The sequence below is a fragment of the Canis lupus genome, chromosome 8 (genome assembly GCF_011100685.1).
Source record: "Canis lupus familiaris isolate Mischka breed German Shepherd chromosome 8, alternate assembly UU_Cfam_GSD_1.0, whole genome shotgun sequence".
Taxonomy (NCBI): domain Eukaryota; kingdom Metazoa; phylum Chordata; class Mammalia; order Carnivora; family Canidae; genus Canis; species Canis lupus.
In genome coordinates this window covers 35,729,566-35,740,526 of record NC_049229.1, presented here as the reverse complement: position 1 = coordinate 35,740,526, position 10,961 = coordinate 35,729,566, and the positions used below count along the sequence as shown (strand labels likewise).

Here is a 10,961-nt window from a genome sequence, read left to right as displayed (position 1 = left end):
TTTGGAATAACCTCTGAATAAAATACTAACAAACAATGCCCAGAAATCTATTAAGTAAATAATTCCCATAAAAACTTTATTTTGTAAAATGCAATGATGGTTTAGTATTAGGAAAACTATTCAGCTGATTTATTATATTAATAAGTCAAAGGAATAAGATGTGTCATATTGATAGATGTCAAAAAGGCACTCATTAAAGCTCAGCATTTTTTCCTGATAAGATGCACACATACACACACATCTCCAAAAAAAAAACACAAAAAAAACTATCTCAAACTTGTAACCAACATTGTACTTAATGTAAACCCTAGAGATATTAAAGAAACAAAATAAGGATGACTGAGAAAACTGATTCTTTAATATTACTTTGGAAGCTGAAGTTTCAAACTAATCAAAGACAAAAATAAAGGAAATGACAAGCATACAAACTACAAAGCAGGATGCATCCAAAACTTTATTTTCAACTTATATGATTGATTGCCCAAGAAAATCAATGGAAAACCTATTAGAATTAATTAATTAAAATTAATTATTATTAATAATTAATATTAATTATTAATTAATTAATAAGAAATTTTAGAATGGGAGTCATACACGAATAAAAATATGAAAATCTATGCCTCTTAAATACCATCAGTACTGGGATCCCTGGGTGGTGCAGCGGTTTGGCCCCTGCCTTTGGCCCAGGGCGCGATCCTGGAGACCCGGGATCGAATCCCACATCGGGCTCCCGGTGCATGGAGTCTGCTTCTCCCTCGGCCTATGTCTCTGCCTCTCTCTCTCTCTGTGTGTGACTATCATAAATAAATAAAAATTGAAAAAAAAAATACCATCAGTAGTAACTGTTAGAAAACATAATGAGAAAAAGTACCAATCAGACATACCATTTTATAAAAATGCATAATTTTTATTATATACATTTTATTTATTTATTTTTATTATATACATTTTAATGCAGACTTTTTTCTTTTCCTCTTTTTCTTTGCTCTACTTTTTTTCCTTGTTCTACCATACCGATGTTCCCAAAACCTTTTTCTCCCCAGGTAACCCCATCAACAACCTGATTTGTACCTTTCTGTATTTTTTTCTATGCTCATGTTATCATACAAAAGTATATAAACTCATGTAAATATATACATATATTCACAAACACATAGTAGTTTTTGTCACTTTTTTTCCTTTATTAAAAAGGGACTTTGTTTCCTTACTCAACTTTGCAAGAACTCTTTCAAATCAACTGGTATATTTCTAATTCATTTTTTAATAGATGCATAATATTATATATCATAATTATTCTATCACTACCAAATTCATGGGTAGTCATCTGTTTCTGGGTTCTGCCACTAAGAACAAATTCAGTAAGTGCTTATATGTTTTTATACCCTGATGGATTTATTTCCATGGAAGAAATTCTCAGGCCTGAAATTAATGAGACTAATTAATCCCTTTATGAGAGATATTGGTCCGTAGTTTTTTGTTTGTGTTCTGTCCTTGTCTGATTTTGGTGTAACAGCAGACTTATAAAATGAGCTAGGAGGTGTTTCCTCCTCTTCCATTTTCTAGAACAGATTGTGTATAATGGGTGTTAGTCCTTTAAATGGTTTATAGAATTCTCCAGTGAGTCTACCTGGGACTAATCATTTCTTTTGGGGGAACTTTTTAATTACAAACTAAATTTCCTTAATTGTTGTAGGATTTATTGAGATTTTCCATTTCATCTTGATTGAATGCTGATAGTTTGTGATTTTTGAGGAATTGATTCATTTCTTTTATGTTTTCAAACTTATGAGCATAAAGTTGTTCACAGATGTGATGGTTAATCTTATGCGTCAATTTGGCTGGGCCGCACTGCCTAGATATTTGGCCAGACATTATTCTGGATGTTTCCATGAGGGTGTTTTTGGATGAGACTAACATTTAAATTGGTGGACTTTGGGTAAACAGATTGCCCTCCATAATGTAAATGAGCGTCATCCAATCAGTTAAAGGCCTCAATAGCATAAAGACCTCACCTGACCAAGGAGAAATACTGTACCAGATGGCTTTTAGACTTGGACTACCACATTAGCTTTTCTTGGGCCCCCTAGCCTGATTGCCTTCACTCTTGAGCTGCAACATTGGCTCTTTTCTGGGTTTTCAAGCTTGATAGCTTTAGAATTGAGCTGTAGCATTGGCTTTTCTCTGGGTTGCCAGCCTATTGGCTCACCATGCTGATTTTGGACTGCCAGTGTCCATAATCACATGAGTCAATTCCTTAAAATAAATCTCTTTCTATACATGCACATCTTATCAGTTCTGTTTCTCTGGAGAACCTAATAATTATTTCCTCCTAATGGCTGCAGGATCTGTAGTAATATTCTCTGTTTAATTGCTAGTATTGGTGGTGTGGGTCTTCACTCTTTTCATCTTTGTTGGTATCATTAGGGATTTATCAATTTATTGATTTTTTTTAAAAACCTAGCTTTAAAAAAAAAAACCTAGCTTTTTGTTTTATTGATTTTTCTCTATTGTTTTCAATTACATTAATTTCTGCTCTTCAGTGTTTTATTCCTTCATCTTCTTTAGATTTATTTTTGTCTTCTTTTTCTAGTTTCTTGAGGTAGAAACTTAAGTTATTGATTTAAAATCTTTTTTTCTAATGTAAGTATTTAATACTCAGCACTGCTTTAGCTGCATCCCACATATTTTCATTGTTGTATTTATTTTCACTTTCACTCATTTCTATCTATTTTTAAATTTTTCTTTAAGACTTCCTCTTTGATTTATGGATTATTTAGAAGTGTATTGTTTTACTTCCAAGTGTTTGAAGAGTTTCCTAATTGTTTTTTTGTTATTTATTTCTACTTTGGCTCCATTATGGTTATAGAATATACTCTCTATTATTTCGGTTCTTTTAAGTATGTTGATATATTTTCTGTGACTCAAGATATGGTACATCTTGGTGAATGTTTTTCACGGGCACTAGAAAAAAATGTGTATTTTGCTAGGTATATTATTCTGTATATTTCAGTTAGATCTTGTTGGTTGATTGTGTTGTTCAAATCTTACATATCCTTGCTGATTTGACATCTAGTAGTTGTTTAGTAGTAATTGCTGAGAGTGGGATATTTAAGCCCCCGGTGTATAATTGTGGATTTGTTTATTTCTCCTTTTACCCTATCAGCTTTTGTTTCATGGTTTTGAGGCTCTATCATTTGGTGTATACATATTTAAGATTAAGTCTTCCTAATGGATTGGTCCTTTCATCATATGTAATGTGCCTCTTTGTGCCTTGTAATTTTTAATGTTTTGAAATCTATCTTATCTGATGTTAATATAGCCACTCCTGCTTCTTAAAAAAATAATGTTTGTATGGTATGTCTCTCTATTCTTTTACTTTATTTTTTTACAAATTAGTTTTTTATTAAAAAACATTCAAATCATTAGTTTTCTTAGTGAAGAATATTGTGCATGTTCCATTTACTTGACTTATATATTCAAATACAAATAAATTCAGAGTAAAAAGGAGGGGCACAAAATGATAGGTGCTTTGCAGAACACATAATTAGATACAATTCCTGTAAAAGTTCTTTTAATCCAAAATATTAATCACAAGTAAGGATCATTAATAATTTTCTTTATTTTTCAGGCTTATATAGAATCCTTCCTTCTAAAATGTCAACAAATGTAACCTCAAAGGCACTATATTTCAATGCTAAATAACAAGAAAAACCCTAAAAAATAAAGCTTAAAAAATAAAAATAAAACTTTCAAAATTGCTATAAGCTTGTCATAGAGAGACTTTATTGGTTTGAGATAAATTCCTTCTATACCTAATATGTTGAAAGTTTTTATCATGAAAGGGTGTTGAATTTTGCCAGATGCTTTTCCTGCATCTATTGAGATGATCATGTGGTTTTTATTCTTCATCTTATTAATGTATATCACATTAATTGATTTACAGAACTGAAAGCCTGGGGGTATTGGAAGTTCACATCACTCTCTCTTCTTTCCTCCCACTGCAGGGGAGGAGTCACAATCTCTCTCCCTGAGCTGTGCCAGGTTCAGGGGACTGATGCAGAAAAAGTGAAATTGCTCTTTTTTCCTGTTTTAGTACAGCTGATCTCAGGTTTTTTACTTATCTAGGGTTCTGCAACTTCTTAACTGAATTCTGGAGTTTTCATAAAGGTATTTCATAAATTATGTTGTTAAATCTGCATTGGTGGAGAGGTGGAAATGAGGGCTGGGACTTCCTATTCTGTCATTTTTATGTTACTTGATCTTTATTTTACTTTAAATTTACTTGTGTCATTGTATTTGAAGTGAATTTATTATATACAGCATATTTTTAGGTGTTTTCTCAGCCACTCTGTCAATTTCTGTCTTTTAATTGGTGTATTTAAGCTATTTACATTTAAGGTAATAACTGATAGGTTAAGGCTTAAGTCAGTCATTTTATTATTTTCCCTTTGTTTCTTCTGTTTGTATTTTCTTATCTTCTTGTGAGACCTTTGAACATTTTTAAGAGTGGGTTTTAAAAAAAAAAAAAGAGTGGGTTTTTTTCCATTGATGTTTGGCTGGAGCAGGACAGGTATTGCCCAGAGCTTTTCTGTTGTTAGGCCATTCAATCCTTTGGCTAGGGGAAAGATTTTTCTTGGAAGTGTTTTTGTTTTTTGCCTTTGCCTGTTCATGGAATCTTCTTCAGAAGTTTGGAATCTTCTGCAGTGCCTTATCCAGGATATGTGGAAAGCAACAAGGGAACTCAGGAACTCATCGCTATGTTGTTCCTCAAGTCCTGAGGTCCCCAAGCAGTTTACTATCTTTCAGAGTCTTCCTATCTTTGTTTGTTGTGTATGCCTAGGGTTTTTTAGTTGCAAGGAGGAGGTCCTAGGAAAAATAAAAGTTCTCCATCTTGGCAGAATTGGAATGTATATTTTTTCATAGCTCTTTCTAGATTGCTTTAGTGTGCACTCAATAGGATGTAATTGCCTCTGGCTTTGATTGATGGCAAATTCCAGTGTTAGAAAAACTTCAGAGGATATATTTATTTTCAGTACTGACAAATGAGATAATTAGGGTAATAATTATAATATGTTAGGATAACTAATATATGAACATTCCTTTTTTACAAGGATTGTTTTATTAATCTTCACTTTGGAGCACATTCAGATAACATGCACTAAATCTTTTGTCAGTATTGTGTTTGTTGGTTTACTCTGTGTGTATAACATTCAAGAAAATAAATACTCTGCTCATATTAACTCATTAGAATAGAAATATTCTAATTTTCTTTAAGATAAGAAAAATACAAGTAACAAGAACAAGAATGAAATATAGTTGTTTTACTGGATATTTGTACATATTCTCTATGAATATAAACTGTGCTTTAGTTATGCAATTGAAGTACCCAGTCAGAAGTATGGTACCTGAAATCAAGCCATGTAATGACAGAAAATGTTTCTGCATTCAATGTTTACTTTAAAATAAAACAAATTACACACACATATCTATATATCTTTGTTTCTATATCTACATATTCTAACCAAATCCATAAAATTATATGGAAAGTGCTTATTTTGCTTGAGATTCTCTTTGATACAGTGAATTTTATAGGTTAAAAAGGAAAGGAAGAAAGACTCTATTCCTAATGATTATAAAATCCATTAGATGTTTTATAACAGATGCAGTAAAAATGTGTAGAGTCACATGAAAAAACCATAAAACTTAAAAGAGACATAGAAACCTGGAATAAATGGAGAGAAATTGCTTATTCATGGATGAAAAATATATAAAGATCTTAATTCTCCTGAAATAAATCTATAAAGTAGATGGAATTATAAAATTCCAATAAGTTTTTTTCAAATAATTTAGCAACATGTTTTAAAGTTAATTTGGAAAAATAAATGGATGAGAAAACCCAAGAAACTTTTGAAACAGATGAAAACTTATTAAAAGAATATAGTTAAAAGAGTTAATAACAGTTAAAAGTTGATACTGGTATAGAAATAAATCTCAGGGAACAGAGTAGAATTATCATAAAGAACACATCTAAATTCCTGGGTAAAGAATTTAATAAATGTGGAAGGCTATGTGTTAAGGAATTCAGAGGTGAGTGATCACTAAAAATGACTATTTGAGTAGGGAAGATGTGGGATAAAGGTGATCCTAAAAGATTAATCAGACAATGGTGTGAAGGTTGAAATGGCAGTGATAAAAAAACAGAAACCAGAAATTAGTTCAAATATAATTGTAATAATTGAGCTGTTTTTATGCAAAATCCAAAGAGCAACTGGAAATGGAAAAGAAAGGGCAGATGAAAACTATGAAAAAGAAAGAATTGAAGCTTTCTCGCTAATTGGCTCTGACATTAAAGGCCTCAATGATGATGCCTAGAGGAAGAAGAGCTGAAAATAATGAGGAGAGAATAAGTTCAGATTTTGTTATATCCTGCTTAAGATGGTGATGATGATTCATGAGTTTAGAAGGCAGTTGGAGATAAATGACTGAAGTTTATCCCTTTAGTGAAAGGGATAGGGCTGAGAATATTTATTTCTCACTCTTTCCACAAAAGACTGATGGATGGGGATATATATGAATTTGGAAATCATTCACTTGGAAGATGATTGGAATTTATACTTAGATTTTGAGTCACTGGTTCTATTAGGGAGAAACAATAAGCAGAAGAGAAGATAAATAGTTGAGTACTGAGTCTTAGGGACCACTCATTGTTAGAGAATAAATAAGCAGAAGAGTCAAAATGGGTAGTCAACAAAGTTAAAGGAGAATGAGGATAACGCAGTAGAATGGAAGCCAAGTGCATGGAGAGTTTCAAAGAGGAGGCTGTAGGTCGCTTTAACAGCTACAGAAAGGTAAGGGAGAATAAGGACTTAGAAGTAATAAGGATGGAATCCTGGATGGCACAGTTTTGGCTGGCCCTTGGTTTTGGCTGGGGTCATGATCTCAGGGTCATGATATTGAGTCTGGCTTCAGCCTCCATGCTCAGTGTGGAGTCTGCTAAAGTTTCTCTCTCTCTCTCTCTCTCTCTCTCCCTCTCTCTCTCTCCCTCTGCCCCTCCCCATGCTCACTCTCTCTCAAGTAAATAAATAAATCTTAAAAAAAAAATAAGTAATAAGGAAACCACTGATGGCTATGGAAAATATGGTTTCAACAGTGTAATGGAGGTGGAATTACAGGATGATTGCTGGGTCCTGAGGAATACTCAAAGGGTTTAGACCACAAATTAGTAGTAAATGAAAGAAGAGATTTTATTTTTACTTTTATTTTTTAAAGGATTTTACTTATTCATGAGGGACTGAGAGAGAGGCAGAGACGTAGGCAGAAGGAGAAGCAGGCTCCCTGCAGGGAGCCTGATGCAAGACTCAATCCTAGGACCCCAGGACTATGACCTGAGCCAAAGGCAGACGCTCAACCACTGAGCCACCTAGGTGCCCCAAAATAAGAGATTTTAATTTAAGCATTAATTTAGTACTAACTACAAGTCATATACACTAAAAAATGAGAAATATTTCACAGGGAAATTTTTAAAAACCAAAATAACATAAGTATGTACCATGTTTATAGATTTAAAAGCTCAATTCTATCAAAGTTTATAGATTCAATTCAATCCCAATCAAAATATTAATGGGATTTTTTTTTTTTTAGAATTTGACAAGTTGATTCTAAAATTGATATGGAAAAACAAAACCCAATCTTGGAAAAAAAATTAAAGCTGGTGGAGATACATACATATATATATATATATGTATTTTTTATGTATTTTTTTAACTATAAAGTTACAATAATCAAAACACTGTGGTGGTGTTATAAGGACAGACAGTGGACCAGAACACCTACACGTATGTAGTCACTTGATTTTTTGCAAAGGTGGCAAGAAAATTGGCTAATAAACTGGTGCAACAGGGAAAAGAAAGCCTTCTCAACAAATGGCACTACAGCAAAATGGTAAATATTTATAAAAAACAAACATCAACTCCTACTGCACACATATCACAAAAATTAATTTGAGGTGTATTATTGACCTAAATATAAAAGCTAAAAGTATAAACTTTTTTTAAAAAAGATTTTATGTATTATTTACATACAGGGGAGCAGGGGAGGGGCAGAGGGAGAAGAGAGAGAGCATTTCCAGCTGACTCTGCACTGAGTGCAGAGCCCAAAGCAGGGCCAGATCCCATGACCCTGAGATCACAATCTGAGCAGAAATCAAGAATCTGATGCTCAACTGACTGAGCCACCCAAGTGTCCCTAAAACTATAAACTTTTGGAAGAAACATAAAAGGATATCTTTGAGAACCTGAGTTAAACAAAGACTTATTAGAGGACACAAAAGCATTAACCATAAAAGAAAAACATTGATAAAGTAGACCTAATCAAAAATTAAAACTTTTGCTCACCAAAAGACAACAGTTAAGAAAATGAAAAGACAAACCACAGTGTCCCTGCTATCAATTTATGGCCTATAAGTTCTAAATTCACCCTTCTCTGGAACATTTATATATTTTTCCATTGCCACCTTTGTCAATAAAGGACTTTGTTATGCTCATTCAGACTCCTACTTAAGCTTCAGGCTCCTGCAGTATTTGTAGCTTCTCTAGCACGGAAGTGCTGTGCTGTAGTGCATAGTGGCCAGCAGCACCCAGTGGCAAGCAACTTCACTTGGCACTTCCCTCAGGCAGTTTTGTGCCAGACTGCTCAAATGAGACATTTCCCTATGAACAGGCTTCATCAGCACATTAGAGGCATACTTCTAGCAAGTTCCACTGATGTGGCATCACAGTGACATCTCTGTCAGCTATTTGGTAAGCATAGCCAGTACCTTCAAGATCTACATCTCAGCTCTGGTGAGGCTTCTTCCTTGGGCACTTTATCTCAGTCCTAGGGATAGTAAATGTTCTTTATACCTACTATTTCTATATTCCTTAAAGCTCTTTTATTTCTCACTGGCCAGTCTTTTGGTCTTCAATCCCCGGTTATTTTTAAGAATTCATAAGCATATTAAACTCTTCCTGTTCAAACTACATGGCTTCTCTATCCTGACTAATACAGACAAGAAGAAAATATTTATAATATATATGTCTGAACAAAGGAATTCTATCCAGAATATATAAAGAATTCCTAAATCAGTAACAAAAGACAAACAATTCAGTAAAATATGGGCAAAAGACTGAACAGACCCTTCTCAGAAGATGTGCAAATGATCAATACATGAAAAGGTGTACATCCTCATTGGTCATCAGGAAGATACAAAATAAAATCACAATGAGATGTTATTTTTACCCATTAGAATGGCTAAAATTAAAAAGATAGATAATACCAAATGTTGGTGAGAATGTGGAGAAACAAGAGTTCCAATCCATTTCTGGTAGGAGAGCAAAATAGTGAATCACTTTGGAAAGTTGTTTGACAGTTTCCCATGTTAATTAATCATATACCTGCCCCCTGACCCAGCAATTCCACTCATATCTATTTCTCCAAGAGGAATGAAAACATCTCCACACAAAGATTTAAACAATAGTGTTCATAGCATCTTTATTCATAATAGCCAAAAACTGAAAATAACTCAATTATGAATTTATAAACATTGTAATGAATCCCTATAGTGGGCTATTACTTAGGAATGCACTGAACTATGGATGTATTTAACAACATGGACAAATCTCAAAAACATTGTGATGAGTGAAAGAAGTCCTATTCTCAAGAACAGGAGACAGAGCTGACTTTTTTTTTAATTAGAAAAATTATTTATTTCTGCTCTTTTCATACATCTTATTGTGCAAGAAACAATCTCACATACATATCTGAATAATGTACTGTCACACTGTTTACAGGCAAAGCACCATAGGTAAAGCTGATCATCTGTCCAGAGTTCTCAGCTTATGGGATCTCGCTTCCTGATTTTACATTAATTTTTGAAAGTCAGAAATGTCATCTCCACAAAATGTTAAGGGGGCTGTAAAAAACAATCACTTTATTCAATATTATAGTTGTGGAAATGGAGTATATTTTCTTTAAGAAATGAAAAACTAAGAAGAAAATGCTACTAAACATCGTTGGTGTGTCTGTACAGGCCAGCAGGAGAAATACTGTGAGAAGCTTGTCTCTTTGATACCAAGAAGACATTCTAGTTCAAGCTTTAATATGATTCCTATTTCTCACTAGATGCTTCTTTTCTACTGCTTCACTCTTTTTCCGTATTTCACATCAGAGGATTGGTACAGCCTTTAAAACTTCATTAACAGGAGCAAATCCAATATCCACTGATTTCTTGTCAAAAGGCACTTTTTAACCCATCAGGTAGCCCAGCAGTTTCATTCTCATGGATACTCTAGCCCTGACAAAACTCAATAGGACACAGATGAATCCAATGAATAGAAGAAGAAATCTATTGAGTTTTGGAATGTTTGGTGCATTCGATAGGTCCAGGATTATAAAATCTAAACGTCCCATTGTAAACAGGAAGCTGGTTGCAAGTCCTTCCATTATATATTGTCCATTTACTCTGTAGGCCAAGAAAGCTACTGGTCTCTGATGTCCATGTTCATCAGTTATAGAACCAACACTTGGAGGTTCAACAATAACATCATAAATTATTCCTCCAGTGATGAGGAAGTAAGACACCACCACCAGAGCGTACACCATCATGGCCAACAGCATGTGCACCCAGGGTGGCTTCTTCAGCTTCAGTTGGGGCATTCGAGCACTAAGAATGGGATGTGGTACAAAGTCTCCATGTTGGTGGAATGAGGGGTTTCTCTCCCAGAGCTGACTTTCTTAACACAGAAATAGGAAGAGACAAAATGAGAAGACAGAGAAATTGATCCCAAATGAAAGAACAGGACAAGATCTCAGCCAGAGATTGAAGCTAAACAGATATAAGTAGAATGCCTGATAGAGAATTTAAAGTAATGATCATAAGGATGCTCACTGGTCTTTAATAAAGAATGGAAGACATGAGTGAGACC

General features: G+C 33.8%; 1 pseudogene; it reads right to left on the bottom strand.

Annotated features, from left to right (window-relative positions):
* Nucleotides 1-10,281: 10,281 nt before the first annotated feature.
* Nucleotides 10,282-10,730, bottom strand: LOC100855967 (annotated as a pseudogene).
* Between the last annotated feature and the right edge of the window lie 231 nt (nucleotides 10,731-10,961).